Raw genomic sequence first — 16,505 nt, 5'->3', positions numbered from 1 at the left:
TTTGACAGAAGCCTCCCAACAGTGCTTATGCAGTGAGACAGCGCTGAGATTGCCTGGTAAGCAGGCAATCAGATGGCAGAGGATGCAGTTTTTCATTGCTCTTAAATTCACCTCATAACTCTTTGTGGCCACGTGACTGGCAGGGCAAGCCCCAGCCAGGTCGAGTGTTGCAGAAAATATAAAATGAGCCAGAAGCTTGTAAGTCCATGGAGGGTTGTTTCCCCCTTTTCCCCCGGCATCTAATAAACAAAGGGGTCCCCGGCATAACAAACTGCCTGCCTGCATTCACCTCTAGTCTCAAATTCCTCCTGGCTCCCCGATCTTTTGTGTTTTCGGTTTGGAAATGGAATATTGGAAAGACAGACTGAACAGGGGCATTCAAAATCCAAAGGCTAGAGACATTTCTGCCATTCACAGAATTTATGAAAATCCCTTGTCTCCGGAAGGCTCTCGAGCTCAAAATGCTCAGCGCAACCCGCGCGTTCCCTGCAGCAGCTGGAAGTGGAGCTATAAATAGAGCGGGGAGGGAAGCGCCCTCCGGAGGGGGAGCCGGCGGGAGATTCCCGGCTCTCCCCTCCGCCGCCCCCGCCGCCGCGCGCTCTCGGTTGGGGAAGCCGGCGGGCGGGCACGCAGCCTTAACCCTTGCAGCGCCGGGCAGCTCCCTGCAGTACCAGTCAGGGCGTGATGCATAACACCGGGAAAAGGGAATCCAGACAGGTTTCTAACCTTGTGTTGCAACACCCAGGATCTGCGATTTCTGTCCTCCGAAGCTCTGGTTAACACACCTGGAAAAATCTTAACATGCGCGCGCGTGTACACACACACACACACACACACACGATGGAATTTATTCCATACCATTTTTTTTTTAGAAGCTTAAATCCAAACCTTAAAACCAAAATCATCCCCAAATTTGGTCTTGGGAATAATGTTGGCTTTCATAGTGTTGGCACAGGGTTCCCCCTCCCCCCTGTGTTTTATGCTGCTAAAGGACAGTTTTCTCAGAAGGGAACTATTAGGGGAAATGGTGTGGGGTGTGTGTGTGTGTGTGTGTGTGTGTGTGTGGTGCGCGCGCGCGTGTTTTATTTTTGGCGCATGCACACCCTCGGTAGCCTCAAGGTCGGCAATACCCTGAGCCTTCGCGGGCCCCCAGCCGACCCTGTACCTTCCAGCCAGCCAAGGACTCCGGAAGGAGGGAGTCCCCAGTCCCGGCGGGGCGTCCGGAGACTAGGTTCAGTTTTTAGCACGGTCGGTACTGAAGCAAGGCAAGTAGGAGCTGGGTTCCCCGAAGATTTACTTGTATCACCGCGAGTGGGAAGCGGGGGCCTGGCTGGTTCCAGCCGCGCCCCCAGTCCGGTGCCCGCACCCGGGGGCACCCCCGCCAGCTTTCCGCGCCCCGGACCCGGGAGGAGGGGGTGTGTGGTGCTCCCTGGCAGGGAGCTGTCACGGAATTCGACACCCGAGTGGCAGCTGGTCCCGGCCAGGACTCCTGTCCTTCTCAAATGGAAACACTTTCTCCCAGTGAACCTACCGGAATTCTCCGAGGAATCGCACTTCGGCTTTGCCCCCTGGCGCATTTAACCAAGGCCGCATTTACCACTTTGAGGAGAGGAATTCTTCAAATGGAGCGGGGTTCCTGTTTGCAGAACAAGGTAAGCTCACCACGAAGGTGACATTGTCTGGGGGCTACAGATTTAGTGGGAACAAGTCTTCCCCAGGCAAGATGGTGAAGTTTGCCCTGGGGCTTCCCTCCCCCTACGCCAGGCCTCCGGTCCCCTGCAAAGTCTCTTCCTGCGCTGCCTTTCTCCCCACCCCCGCCCAGGCTCCTACCTTAAAAAGAGAGATTCCGGAGTGGGTGGGATTCCCTGAAGCTCTTACTTTTATCATAGTAAAGTTCTACACTGAAGGTCAAGGCTGTAGCATGACCTGAAGTTTCCCAGTCTCCCCATCGTCCCTTGCCTTATTTCTCAGCTCCTCTTCCCGTATCTGATCTACTTTTATTCTTTGCCATCCCTCTTTCTAACTTCTCTTTCCTTTGAAAATGTGGATCAAAATAAAAAGAGAGGTCCCGAGTGTTGTGATTCTTGTGTAATGCAATGCTGGGGTTAGAGGGCACATGGATGGATGGTTTTATGAGCATTTATTTATCACATATTGTGGAGTACCTACTCTGCTGCTGCTCAGCTGCCTTCAGGTTTGGGGTCAGGGGACTATTTCTTGAAAATAAATTGCTCCCCAACATGCTTCTCTGTCTTTCTCTTGACCATAGGAATGTGTATCTGTAACAACAGAATGATGCAGAACCTGAGGAGAGAGAGCTCATTAGGTCCAGGCTGGCTTGGTTTATGCGCTCAAGTCACTGAGTATAACACTATGATATCTTAATAATAATAACTGGCACTTATTGAGCACTTGCTGTTTGTGATGTTATCCTAAGAACATTACAAATATTAACTCAAATGTGAAACCTCTTAAGCAACCCCATGAAATAACGACTGTTATCTCTCCTTTTGTAGGGGAGACAATCTGGGAATAGATGATCAAGTAAGTTGTTCATAATGATAGTTAGTGGGGGAGCTGAGATTGAAACGCAGTGTCTGACTCTAGAATATAACTCGGTTCATTGCATATCTCTGTCATTCACATATGCATCGACCCACTCTGCTTGGTGCTGTTCTAGGCTTTGGAGATGGAATAGTGAACCAAGGCAGTCAAGATCCTTGTATTCCAGTTAAAGGCGACCAATTATACATTAATGAACTGTGTAGATAACATCAGGAAGGAGAACAGAGTAATGCACTAGGAAGGATGACCTCCACCTGGAGAATGGTAAAAGAAGTTCTCTTTGAATGGATATTCAGGCTGGACCTTGAAGAATTTAGGAGGAAAAAAATACAAATTAATCAATGAACACAAGAACTGATGGTGATTGCCTTTAGTAATCATGGAATTGCAAACCAAGGCCACAGTGAGATGCATTTAGTTGGCTCCCAAATAAAAGTTTGACAATGTCATTTCATTGAAGAGGTTGTGAATCTAAAGGATCTTCAACCATTGCTGGTGGAAGTATGAATTAGAGCAGTGACTTTGGAAAACAGGTGGACGTTATTGCCTAATGCCATCATTGGTGCACCTGTTATCCAACTGTTTAGCTTGTTTCTTGCACATTCTCAGCAGGAGACATGTACATGAATATGCATAACATTACAGTTCCCAGTAATAGAAGGAACCCCAATGCCTCTGACCAGAGAGAGGAAGCAATAGTGCATTGGTGCCCCGGGGGTGGGTGGGGGGAACTATTATACAACCATAAAAAATGAATAGAGTAAGTGACATATAACAATATAATTAGTTCTTTACAATGTAATATTAAGTTAAAAGTCTAAAATATTGCGTAAAGCATGGTAGTTTTATATTAAAAGCTACTAAAATAAAAAGCCCAACTATTTAGGAATATATATACACACCTACATATATGCTATAATGTTGTATAAATACGAAAGCAAGAGAATGATGATCATGAGATTTGTGATTATGGTTTGCTTAATGAGGAGAAGCTAGAGGACTATATGGTTGGTTAGGGGCAAGCCGTTGGCAAAGCCTGAGCCAAGTTTTGGTTGGTAGGGCCAGGTATTCCTACTACATTATTCAAAACAACTGATAGTATGACAGGCCATGTGTGGACTAATGATGAGAGTATATGATGAACTAAATATTAAGATTAACTCAGTTCTGTTCATGGTGGTCTGAAGTGGAGAGTAGAAAGGAAGGAATATACTGGAGGTAGATGCTTCAGGCAGGGGAAGGGAGCTGGATGTTATAAGGAGGAGAAAAGCAGCCAGAGTAAGGATGGACCAGCAGAGGTGAACTGGGACCAGATCACGCAGAAGAATGGAGGGTTTTAAAGAGGAAAGTGCCCTAACCGGGCTTGAGGCTTTAAAAGACTGCTCTGGCTGCTGCAGGAAGAAGGGACAATGGGAGTGGCTCTCAGGAGGCCCCTGCAGTAGGAGGGGGGAGAAGATGCTGGCGACTGAGTTTCTGCAGGTTATTTACTGCACAGGGTACCCAGCCTGGTGGTTAGTTCACTGAAAACCCAGCCCGTGTTCCTCCATCAGCAAATGTCCTAGTGCCGGGCGGTGAAGGGCTAGAGGAAGGGCACGTTTTTCAAATGGCACAGAGGACTCTGTAGGCCTGCAGGAGCCTGAAGGAGGGTCAGGGCTGTGAGGGAGGACTTGAAGAGAAGTGGATGATCAGGACCTATTCTGGAGGTATAATGGACGAGACTTGGTGGTGAGTTAGGTATAGGGGTTAGTAAGAGAAAGAGCGAAATCAAAGACCTTTAACTCCTGGAATTTTTGTTTGTTTATTTGACTGCAAATATATTGATTCTGTGTTTACAGAAGAGGAAGAAAAGGGAGGGTTCACATTCTGGGGGGAAAAATCACACATTTTGAACACATTAATTTAAAAATGCAAGTAGAGAGATCTGGATGTTAGACATGAGTCCAAAGCGTGAGGGAGATTTCAGGGTCAGGCACAACTGTGGGAAGTGGAGTATATTTATGGTGTAGTTAGGATTCTGCACCTGGTTGTCATTGTCAGCTTGTGAACTGCATTGGGCAGGGAAACTTGTCTTTTTTTTTTTTTATCCCTAGCAAGGTGTAAAGGAGAATAAGTTATCAATAAATAGGTTATCTGTTGAATAGATGACAGAAGGGTATATAAACAAAGGGAAGTGGAGGAAATGCCCCAGGTTTCTGACCTGCTATTGAATGAAGCCTCAAGCTGTGTGGTTTTCAGTCCCTCATGAGGCTGAAGTAGGTTGATGGGTAAGAGGATGTGAACCAGTGGGCTGGGGGCTAGTGTCCATGTGGGCCCCAGAGCTATTCAGCCAGAAAGGACAGGGTGGCCAGGAGAGTCCTGAGCGTTCAGTAAGGAAAAGCAGGGGACATTGAGCCAGAAACAGGGACACACCCAAGAATACAGCAACCCTGGTGCATCTGGGGAGCATCCATCCAGCAGGAGGAGACAGAACCGAGGGCAAATAGAAGGATCCAGGACAGTTGGTGCTAATGGAGCCTTGAGGCTTAGAGGCCATTGTGTTGCAGGTGTTTTCCATAGACACCAGGTAGCCAGCTGCAGGCTGGATGCATGCCATGTTCCCTGCCACTGCAGCCAGGCACTGCCTCAGGGTGTGTCTTGTGTTTTGTGACATCTCATTTACGGAATCTTTGCTGAGGCCTTCCCACAGAAGATCCCCATCCCATCATCCTGCTAGGCCAGGTATGAGGCATTTGGCTTGATGTGGGGGCCCAGTGCCTTCACAATACCCTCCTGGTACCAGGGCCTTATCACCCTTGGGCCTGACATGGCTCTCCCTTGCCAGCACATCCTACCACCCTGGTAACATCTAGTTCTCAGCCTCTCTCATGGCCATTCACTTCTATTGACTTGTCCCACTCTTTTCCTCAAATGGATGTCCCTGGTCCCTCACTCACGGGTGTATCTCTAATGCCCAGTACAAGGCCTGGCATGCAGTTTATGGGCAGTAATGGTAAAAGGCAGAAAGGAAGGGGGAAAGCAGGGGGAAGCAGGAGTTCTCCTCTCTTCTTGACTTTGAGTTGATCGGGATGAGACCATCCCAACCTCACTCATGAAAAAGGCACAAGCACCCTCTTTCTGCAGACAGAAATGTCTGAGCAAGGAATTAAGAATATGGGCTCTGGAAAACACGAGACCTACACGAGACCTACACTAGACCTACAATTCCACTTGGACTCCACCACCCATAGCCTGGTTGGAGGTCACTTATCTCTCCAGGACTCAGTTTTGTCATCTGAATAGCAACAAATCCTACCACATAGCATAGCTGTGAGTTTTAAATGGGATCACGGAGGGAAAGCGTGGGACGCAGTGCCTGGCCTAGAGGAAGGTTCAGCTATCATTGTGTTCCAAGTCATTTCAATGTTAGTGACTCTTGTTGAGCAACTTCAACTAATGCTTTGAATTCTGAGATTTGGGGCTCCTTGTCTGGTGGAGCCAGGGCTCTGGAAGTGGGGTAGTAAGCACTTTTGGCAGATGGGGAACTAATCCTGGGCACATGGGCATTCGCTGTCTGATTTCTCACATTATGCCGCATGGTGTCCACACAATTCTCAGCTAGCTGGGAGCCTGAATAATAGTGAGGATTCAGAAATTATTCATACAGCATTCCATGAACAGTGATTGAATGTCTTCCTATGTAAATGGAGACACAGTGATGACTAAGGTGCAGGCTCTGCTTTCAAGGAAATCACAGTTCAGTGAGGCGGCAGGCAAGCAAATGGAAAATGATACTATCTACTTTCAAGGGACCCCCTCTGGTGCACCCCTACCTCATGAAACCCTCACCCCACACTGCTAGGGAGAGTGGTGTGAACATAGTAATACTGATGGGCCCTTGTGTTTGCACATAGATTTACAATTTACAAATCATATTCACTTTGAATTATTCCACTTGATTTTTCACAATTGTATGAGATAGGCAGAGAGCAAAAGTGTCTCATGCAGGACAATGTTGTGATCTTCCTTCCAGCCCTGTGTCACAATATTCCCATTTGGGGATCTGTCTACACTGTCATTCTTGTGGAGTGGGGTTTGGTTCTGCTTCTGATCTCAACCCTTAGATTTGATGGCCAAGTATAGCTAGCCTCCCTATTGGGATGTTTGTGCTCTGTCACCTACACTGACAACTCATCAGGTGGCTTTGTGCAACCATTTCAATCCCTGAGACTCTTGGAATTGGCTGGATGGTGAAGCCTGGGTGAGGATCAGGATGGTTCCTATGCTTGTCCAACCCGGCTGTCCAGTGGAAGAACTGGAAGAAGAACATTTGGGTTGCTTAGTTTTAAAAGCTTATGCAGATGTTTCTCTTGACTAGGAAAGAGTCACTTATCCTTCTTAAAAGTGGAATGACCCATCTGCACTTTAATGAGAATGTTTTGACTGCAAGTAGTCATTTATGGCATATTTAGAAGTCTTCCAATATGTAATTCTTTAGTGATTAAAATCTGCCAATTGGTTATCTACATAAGGAATATGGGTTCTTTTCTCCTTCAAAATTTGACCAGGGAAAGCAAAACTCACAGACTTACTTGTTGTATGATTCTAACATAGGAAAATGAGTTCATTGTCCAGAACAACATGTGTATTTCAAGTCTATGTTTGTGTTTTTATATCTGTAGAAGATACTGTATTTTTGCTGCCCACAATATGTCTGGGGGAGGGGGTTGCTCCAATACCTCCTGCCAGACCTGCAGTGTGACAAGAGGATGCCCTGCCTGAGGCACTCTGGTGGTGTTGAAGGAGCACCTCTTTCTATGCAGCTGGAACTTCGACCACAGTAACTTGGGTTGGATTATCTTATGTAGGGGGAAAGTTGGTTAAGTGGCTATTTTCTTTGACTTTATAGATGTGAGGTTTGTGAAATACACAAGAAATAAGAGCTATAATTTATCAAAGGTGAGTTTTGACAAGAGTTTTTAAATTTTCATTTACCTTAAAACTTTGCCCCCAGAGATTCTGACTCAGGGACCAGGGTAGAACCCTCAAATATCCATTTCTAACATCTCTCATGTGATGCTTATGCTGCAGGACTGTGGGCCATATTTCATGAGGCACTGACAAGAATCACTTTTGAGGAGACTCAGGTAGTGATAATGGTGTTTCAGAAACAACACTCACCAGAATGGGACCAGTCTAGCAGATGGAGATAAAGAGAGGTTGGGATGACCACCTGCTCTGGTTTGACACAGACCGGGCTGGTGTTTTTAGCACTGAAAGTTTTGTATCCCAGGAAACCAATCAGTCCCACACAAACTGGAAAGTTGGCCACCCCTCAAGGCATAGCATATTAGGGATCAAGGCATACATGTTAATTGGCACAGAAACCCCACTAATTCTTTTCCTAGTGCACAGAGAGACCAATCTGAATTAATAAAAAGTCTGAATTATAATGTGTATGCATGTGTTTTAAGAAATATTTTGATTTGATTCAATTGATGCAGTTATGTACCCAAAGATCATTTTGTATTAGTTGTATAGGTAAGACTCACAGGGAGTTATTAGCATCCACCAAATATAAACAGATAAGTAAACTGTTTTTCTTTTAAGGCACTTAAAATTTTAAGGTAAAATTTGCTTGGCAAAACTTTCCATTGCTTCAGCCTAAGCTAGCTAAAAAGAGTATTGCATTTCTAAATGAAACCTAAATGAATTTTTACTATAAATTCACATTGAAGACCAACAGTCAAAGTTGAAGCTTGAGTTTTTGCTTAACTTTAAGGGAGATATGGGTTTTTTTTCCTTCCAGCTCAGAAAAAAATTTGTTCTCTGCATTGTCTTGATGGTTTTGATGTGTTCTGGGAGAGACAGGCCTTACCCACTGCGGACATTTCTGCTTGGTGTGTCCCTCACTGCATCCTCCAGACCCTATTGTGGATTTAAAACATTTTCCTACAGTCTCTCAGAGAAATGACTGACAAAACTAAACCCCAGATGATGTTTGTCAGGAATGTGTCTGAACTTGCTGGCTGCCCTTTGTCAAGGCATCTTTGGTCAAAATTAGCATTGACTGACCCTTCTTGCTGTTTGTTATACCTCTGTTGCAAAACAGAAATCTGATTTTGCCTGATGTGGGATGGTGGAGATAGATGAAGATGAAATAATGGTTGGCATGCATCAAGTCATGCCTTCCATGCTCTGGTCCCTGAGTCTTGCCCCCAGAGATTCTGACTCAGGGACCAGGGCAGAACGTTCAAATATCCATTTCTACCATCTCTTATATGATGTTTATGCTGCAGGACTGTGGGCCATATTTCATGCAGCACTGACGGGGTCACTTTTGAGGAGACTCAGGTGGTGATATTGGTGTTTCAGAAACAAAACTCACCAGAATGGGACCAGTTTAGCTGATGGAGATAGAGAGAGGCTGGGGTGACCACCTGCTTTGATTTGACACAGACCGGCCTGGTTTCAGCACTGAAAGTTTTGTATCCCAGGAAACCACTCAGTCCCAGACAAACTGGAAAGTTGGCCACCCCTCAAGGCATACTAAGCAGGCGTATCATGGCAGCTTTGTTGTGTTTAAAGAGACTGGTGTTTAGCTTAAATTTTAAACCCACAGCGTATTTCAAGATGAGCCACTGAGCATGCTGTGAAATGACATGTAGCAGCGTATAACTGAGGTGTTACTAGAGTCTTTGGCTTTTCTAAATCTCTGTCCTTACAAGTTATGATAGATCAAGGGTCCCCAAACTTTTCTGCACATTGGAATCACTTGGGGAGCTTAAAAACTAAAATAAATGCCCATGATCTACCCCCAGAGACTCTGAATTACTTGGTTACAGCTGTGGCCTGTGTGGTTGTAGGTTCAAGAAGATCCTCAGATGATCCTAATTTGTAGACACATTTAGGAATCTCCCCAAATGGCAACCATTAATGTCCCACTTTGTGCTGATGTGGCATTCATCCTATCAGAAAGTAAGGTCTGTTTCCTTTTGAATAATACTATCTGTGTGACTTTATTTGAACAATAAAATTTAGTAAAAGTGATATTTGGACTTCTGAGGACTGGTAACTTTTGCTTCCCTTCTGGGAGCCAGTCTCTCTGTGAGAGGTCTGACTGGCCAGAGTCCATGATGTAAGTAACTCAAATGCTTTGGGGAGAGCTGCTATGTGAAGTAGGAACGAGACATTATGTATGTGAATGATGCCTTCGAGAACTGGAGTGAGATGAAATCTCAGTGTAGTTTTAATTTGCATTTCTCTAATTGCTAGAGATGTTGAACATTTTTAAATATATTTGTTGACCATTTGTATTTCTTATTTTGAGAAGTGTCCGTTCAGTCCATTTATTGATTGGGACTTTTTTTTTTCTTTTTCTTCTTTCTTCTGGTGTTAATTCTTTTGAGTTCTTTGAAACAAACCTCTTATTTCTCCTTGATGAAGTTATATCCCAAGGGTCGATAACTCCACAAACTTCTGGCCTCGGATCCAAGCACCCTACGGTAAGATGGCTAGTTTTACTCCAGTTCAAACATGGAGGGGCCCTGACCAAGTCAAACATATAGTAGGAAGAGGTTGAGGGAATCTAAGACGGCGCATATGGGTGTTTGTTTGTTTAATTTGATTATAAGTTTTTGCTAAAACAAACACTGTGAGGTATGGCTTACTTTGATACTGGTATTGCAGAGTAAATCTTAGATGGAGAGAATATATTAGTATGTATTCTTTTTGTTAATTTTAATTTTTAAAACTTTGTTCTAATTGTTATACATGTCAGTAGAATGTGTTTTGACACATTGCACACAATGGAGCACAACTTCTCCTTCCTCTGGCTGAACGTGGTGCAAAGTCACACTGGTTGTGTAATCATACATGTATATAGGGTAATAATATCTGTCTTATCCCACCATCCTTCCCATTTCCACACCCTCTTCCCTCCCCTTACTCCCCTTTGCACAATCCAAAGTTCCTTCATTCTTCCTTTCCCTCCTCCCCCCTTATAGATCAGCATCTGCTTATCAGAGAAAACATTTGGCCTTTGTTTTTCTTGGTTTGGCTTATTTCACTTAGCATGATAGTCTCCAGCTCCATCCATTTACCTGCAAATGCCATGATTTCATTAGTATGGATTCTTATTTTACCTTTTGCCATATGCTCAGTATGAATTCCAGCATAAATGCAATAGTAGTCTTGACTGGTCTTTTCCCTTCCAGTAATCACATCAAAAACAACACTCACCCTGGACATTTGCAAAAGTAGTTATAGCACCTGTTTCCTTCTTTAGCTCATTTTAGGATTTAATTCTCATTTTATTGCTTTGTAGAGCCAAGCCTTTTTAAAAATAAATATATAAAATGAGGTATGCATGTTCTATAGCCTTGAGAGAGAAGCCAAACACCAATAAGCTAGCACTCCTGAATATCCATCTCTTTGATGAGCATTAACTCTTTTCCTAGGCAGGTTTTTTTTTTTTTTTGAATGGGACAAAGAACTTTGAGTGTAAACATTATGTCATGTCTAGTTATTTCCTGAAACTGGGTGGTTCATAAACATCAGTAGCTCTGTCTATCATATTTTTTACAATCCAATCCCAATTTGAAGTAGTAGCCATAATATAAAATAATCCAAAGTCTACTTGATAATCCCAGCAATTTGGGAGGCTGAGGCAGGAGGATGGCAAGTTCAAAGCCACCCTCAGCAACTTAGCAAGACCCTGTTGCAAAGTGAAACATAAAAAGGGCTAGGAGGGCTGGGGATATAACTCAGTTGGTAGAGGGCTTGCCTCACATGCACAAGGCCCTGGGTTCAATCCCAGCACCCCCCCCCCGACACACACATATACCACACACACACACACACACACACACACACACACACACAGAAATTCAGAAAGGGCTGGGGATGTGGCTCAGTGGTTAAGCAATCCTGGTGTGAATCCTTGGTACCATAAATAAATAAATAAATAAATACGTTCATTTGACATATTGGAAAAGTCCCTGTTCAGACCCTAATTTTTCTGGAAAAGTTGTTTGTATTTGTGTCCCCAGAAATCAGATTTTTTCTCCTTTTAATTGTTTCATGTAACTTAGAAAGAACAGGCAAAAGGAATTTTGTGTGTAACTGAAGTCTGTGAATGTAGTCAGGCACTGTTTTTCCTGCAGACCAGGTCCCTTCCTCTTCTAGCTCAGAACTAAGGTGCTTGACTATGGTGGTGTACAGCTGTCAGTCTCCTGCCCCTTTGTGGGACACTGAGAACAAGGTGGTTTCCTCCCATTTCGTGATAGTCCTAAAACATAAGCATGGAAATACTCTGTGACACAGCAAGATTCACAGAGCAACTCATGTTTTTATTCCTTTGTCATGATGCCAAGTGGAAACCATCCTTAGAAATAAAAAGCCCCAGCCTGTGCTATCATTGTTTTCTAGTGACAGTTAGCCTTAGGTTTTCCCTAGTTGCACATGAAGCTGACTTGCCTTGCCGTTAATGTCTGGCAATCCACACTTCCCATGAGTGTGGTTGTTTTAAATGCCCCCCAAATAAGTGCAGGGTCTTTGGAACTAAGGTTACTTGTTCAATGGAAGGGATGCTCTGTACATGGAAACAGAGCAGTGTTATTTTAGTTTAGATTTTTTTACCATAGTAAAGGAAGGAAACCTAATTCCAACTGGCAGAAACCAGAAAAGGAACACATCAGCTCAGGAGCACAGATAATGGGTGGACCAACTATATCCAAGATTCAAATAATGACCCCATCAAAGCCCCTCTCTCTTTGTCTTTCTCTAGCTCTAATTTATCTCTGTCTCTTAGTTCTTTTGTTCATAGTGGCTTCATTCTCAAGCATGTTTTTCCCCTTGTGGCTCCATGACAAAGACCAGTGGATCTAAGCTTTACCTTTATTTTAATCAAAACTCTTAAGGTTGAGTTCAAATAGATGGGCCTGGAGTAAGGGGCTATTTTTGGATTTTGGAAGAATATTGGAGTGATTCCCAAAGGAAATTCAAGATGCTGTATCAGAAACATGGAAAGTGCCGACAGGTTGGCAATAACAATGGATATACTATTGTGAGAAAGAGACTCCAGCTATTGTAGCTTACATGCCTGTCTGAAAATGGACCAAATTTTCAGGGGAGTAGATTCACATTAACTGAACTCAAAGAGACTGATCTATAAACTGAGTACCAATTTATTATGTTACAGAGAAGACAGACAAACCCAACTGCCACTATTGACAAAGCAGTAATATTTTCTTCTTAGAAAAACCACAAGGAAAGCCAATCATAGGAAATCTGCTAAAAAAGCATGGATGAACACAAGGGAGATAGTGTCATGTCTAAAGAAGCATCTACAACAGGGGCCAGAATCCTGGAATTCCCTGGGTCAGAACAGCATTGTTTCTGGATGGAGAGTCTCTGAAATTTTGATGCCTTGGGCTTGTCTTTTGGCCAGAGTTGATCAAAGTGTGGCCCCACCAACGTTAAAATCATCTTGTAGGTTGATGAGATGCAGGTTTCTGCTCTTACCCAGCTGTACAGAATTGGAACTGATGAAATGAATTTGCATTTCCCACAAGCTCTCTTGGCTTTGCCTCTGTAGCATAAGAGTTATTTGTCTAAGCTAATCAAATCCCTTTGTTCACACAGTCCAGGATACAAGTGATTAGATTTCTGCTTAAATTATTAAACAATTTGCTTTCAAATTCTTATCAAAGCTCTCAATTTAGAACATTTTTTAGATTCATCTGAAATATAACTTCTGATTAAAAAGTAATAAAAATATTTATAGAAAATTTGGAAAGAATGGAGATATAGAAGGGATTAAGCAAAATCATCTAAATTCATGATTTGTTTTATCATTTCTGTGTGTAGAATCATATCTTTTGTGTATGGGGACGGAATTTGATTCATGCTTCAAATCTCCAGTGTAATTTGAGAGCATCTCTCCATATCTTTAGTCCTGTTATGATGTTAACGGCTATTCTAGAACTTCATATTTGTAGTTTTACCACACAGATTATTAATCATATATATTGCTTGTAGGTTTTTACAACTCTGGAAAAATTATATGTTGTATTTTATAATTTGGGAGTGGGGAGGGGTGCCGGGGATTGAACTTAGGGCCTGGAGCTTGCTAGGTAAGTGCTGAGCTACATTCCCTGCTAGAGATATTGTATTTTACTGAAAAATTGATAATATTCAAGGAGGGAGGCCCTTAGGCACGTTCTGAATAAAGAAATATTATAACAAAGTCACAGGGGTCATGGTTAATTATCACAAGGTCAGAAAGTGTTGAACTTCCTGTTATTGAAGTAGTTTTTAAGTTTATAGTTTTACAGGTTAATTTAAAAAAATCTAATTTTTATATCAAATAGTTGAACAGATGCATTTTTCTACAGCAGATATACTTAGCCTAAAGGGTATAATACGGTCAATTTCCTTGGAAGATAGCAGTTCAATGAATTTCTGAAAAGAAATATTTTACCCTTTTTAGAATACAGTTGGGCAGAAACTTAAAAGACATAGAAGAAGCATGAATTCAACAGAAAGATTATGGTCACATAAAAATTTTATGAGCACATGGTCTGCAGTTGTCCCAGGCCCTTTTTATTCACTGCTCCAGGCCAGCTTGGCCCTGTCCAGCCCCTGGGCCTCAGATTCACAGTGTGACAGTTGACTCTCTTTCCATGGGTGAAAGCCCAGGCTGCTGTCTCTCTGCTGACATATACTTTGGGGTCCTTTATGGCAGCCATTGACAAGGAGAGACTGCTGTACATGCATCTGCCTGCTTTCAGGGACTCCGCCTTCCCACTACTCAGAAGAGCCTGGGAACATCCAGGGTGCAGGAGACTTTATTCACCAGGGGTGGACACTTAAAATGAAAGATAGGAGAAGAAGAGACAGTGCTTAAATTACTTGCATTTCTTCTCCCACCTCCAGACTTTCCTGAGTTGTAGGAGTGCACGCAGCCTGTCTGCAGAGGGCCTGGAGATTGAGCAGCTGGCTTTGTCTGCAGCGAAGGTACTGCCAGCTCAGTTACACGTTCCTTTTATTTGCTCCCCTTCCCTGATGGACTGGCTCTTGCTTCTTTTTCTGGGGTTACATCCACATTCACCCTCCACCAAAAATAAAAATAAAAACTAGAGATTTGCCCTCTGAAAAACACCTGTGCCAACATCTTTTCTAGAAGTTATAATTAAATACTGTTGAAGCCTAAAACCCTTCAACTATAGATTTCTAAGATTTTAAAGCCATTTGGGAGTCATGACAGTGTTTTTTTTTTTTTTTCTTGCTAGGAAGACTCTAAAGCTGCCCTTATTTTCCATGCTCCTAAATTCTTATGGGTTTCCAAGCTGGCCACATATATCCACCAGGAATATTATTTTCCAGGGATGGGGTGAAATCTCATATAGCACAATTCAAACTCATAGAGACCAAAGTTTAAAATCGAATCGTATTTTATCAGGTTTATTTATTTATTTATTTTTGTATTAGGAATTGAATCCATGGTACTTAACTACTGAACCATATCCCCAGCTCTTATTTTTTATTTTGAGACAGGATCTCAGTAAAGTATTTAGGGCCTTACTAAGTTGCTGAAGCTGGCTTTGAATTCCTGATCGTCTTACCTCAGCCTCCAGAGACAATGGGATTATAGATATGTGCCACCATGCCTGGCTTATCAATTTTATTTGTGAGCTGTAAGTATGAGGGAATTCGGGTGCTACAAAAATGAGGGAGGAGGACCTGCGTCCTTGCTCCCTGGTATGTGAAATTGGGCATATTACCAAACCTCTTTAAATTTCAGTTTGTTTGTATGGAGGGTTGTGGAAATTAACTTTCCTATGTTCATATACGAATACACCACCAGTGAAACCACATCACATACAACCACAAGAATGGGATCCTAATTAGAGTAAATTATACTCCACGTATGTATAATATGTCAAAATACACTCTACTGTCATCTATATCTAAAAATAACAAATAAAAAAGTGAAAAATAATTAAACATTACACTTCATTAATTAATGAGGAACATTTTCTAGATTCGAGTCATTCACTCACCAGCTTCACAGTTTCAGCATGTTCATATGCCGCTTATGTTAATAGTTTTCTTTCAATTGACTATGTTTTAAACATGAGCACATGCAAAGGAATGATTTTTGTGAAATCACAGGATTCAGTGGGCTAGCCATATACATATCTAAGTAAAGATAATTAGTTGCAAATAATACAATCCACTGTAGCTAATTTAAGCATGAAGAATTTTTACTAAAGGATGTTAGATGGTGCCCCAAATGTCTGAAAGGTCCAGAGGCCCAGGTTTGCACACCATAATCAGGAGCACTGGTAGCTAGGAAGCACACACAAAGCACAGGCCAGGGGAAGTCCTGGAAACCTCAGCAATGGCTGTAGCACCTCACTGCAGTGGCCCAGAGGGGCTGTCACCACTCTACAGTTGTAATCCACACCCCCACTCTACCTGCCAAATCACATTGCTTGTTCCCCTGCTGAAATGTTTGAGGATGTATCTTTTTGAAAGACACTTAAGTCACATGGCTGCTTCGGGGAAGGTAGGGAAGGTGATTTGCATTTCCAGCCTTTATGTTGGAGGCAGTGTTAACTTGACATAGCAGTTAAGTCAATATACAGTATCTTCCACATGCATTAAAAACCAAAAAAAAGTTCTTTGGTGTATCACCTAAAGTCCTCCTCTATACAGAAAAAACAAAGTGAATGAATGTATACATGGAGCCATGTGTAAAGCTCTCACTCTGTGGTGATATTGATATGATTACTTTTCCGTCTTTTAGATAAAGCATTTTCTCTGCTCAGCACCAGAGACACACTATCCATTCTTCTGTTCACACTCACAGGGGATACCAGGTGAGGTTGTGAGGTGCATTGACGAGGCACATAGACTTTGGAGCCAAACTGCTAGGATTCATTATTTCTCTTTTCTGT

General features: G+C 42.9%; 1 protein-coding gene across 4 annotated transcripts in view; it reads left to right on the top strand.

The window, feature by feature from the left end:
* The first annotated feature begins 1,135 nt into the window (after window positions 1–1,135).
* Window positions 1,136–16,505, top strand: part of Kcnn2 (potassium calcium-activated channel subfamily N member 2) — a 424,434-nt gene continuing 409,064 nt past the window's right edge. For all 4 annotated transcript variants that reach the window (XM_077796938.1, XM_026414667.2, XM_077796931.1 and 1 more), the window contains exon 1: window positions 1,136–1,652. The gene's annotated coding sequence lies outside the window, so the exon portion shown is untranslated. The remainder of the gene's footprint in view (window positions 1,653–16,505) is intronic.

This window comes from Urocitellus parryii, chromosome 1, assembly GCF_045843805.1.
Source record: "Urocitellus parryii isolate mUroPar1 chromosome 1, mUroPar1.hap1, whole genome shotgun sequence".
In the NCBI taxonomy this organism is placed as follows: Eukaryota; Metazoa; Chordata; class Mammalia; order Rodentia; family Sciuridae; genus Urocitellus; species Urocitellus parryii.
This window is presented reverse-complemented; position numbering and strand designations above follow the sequence as displayed.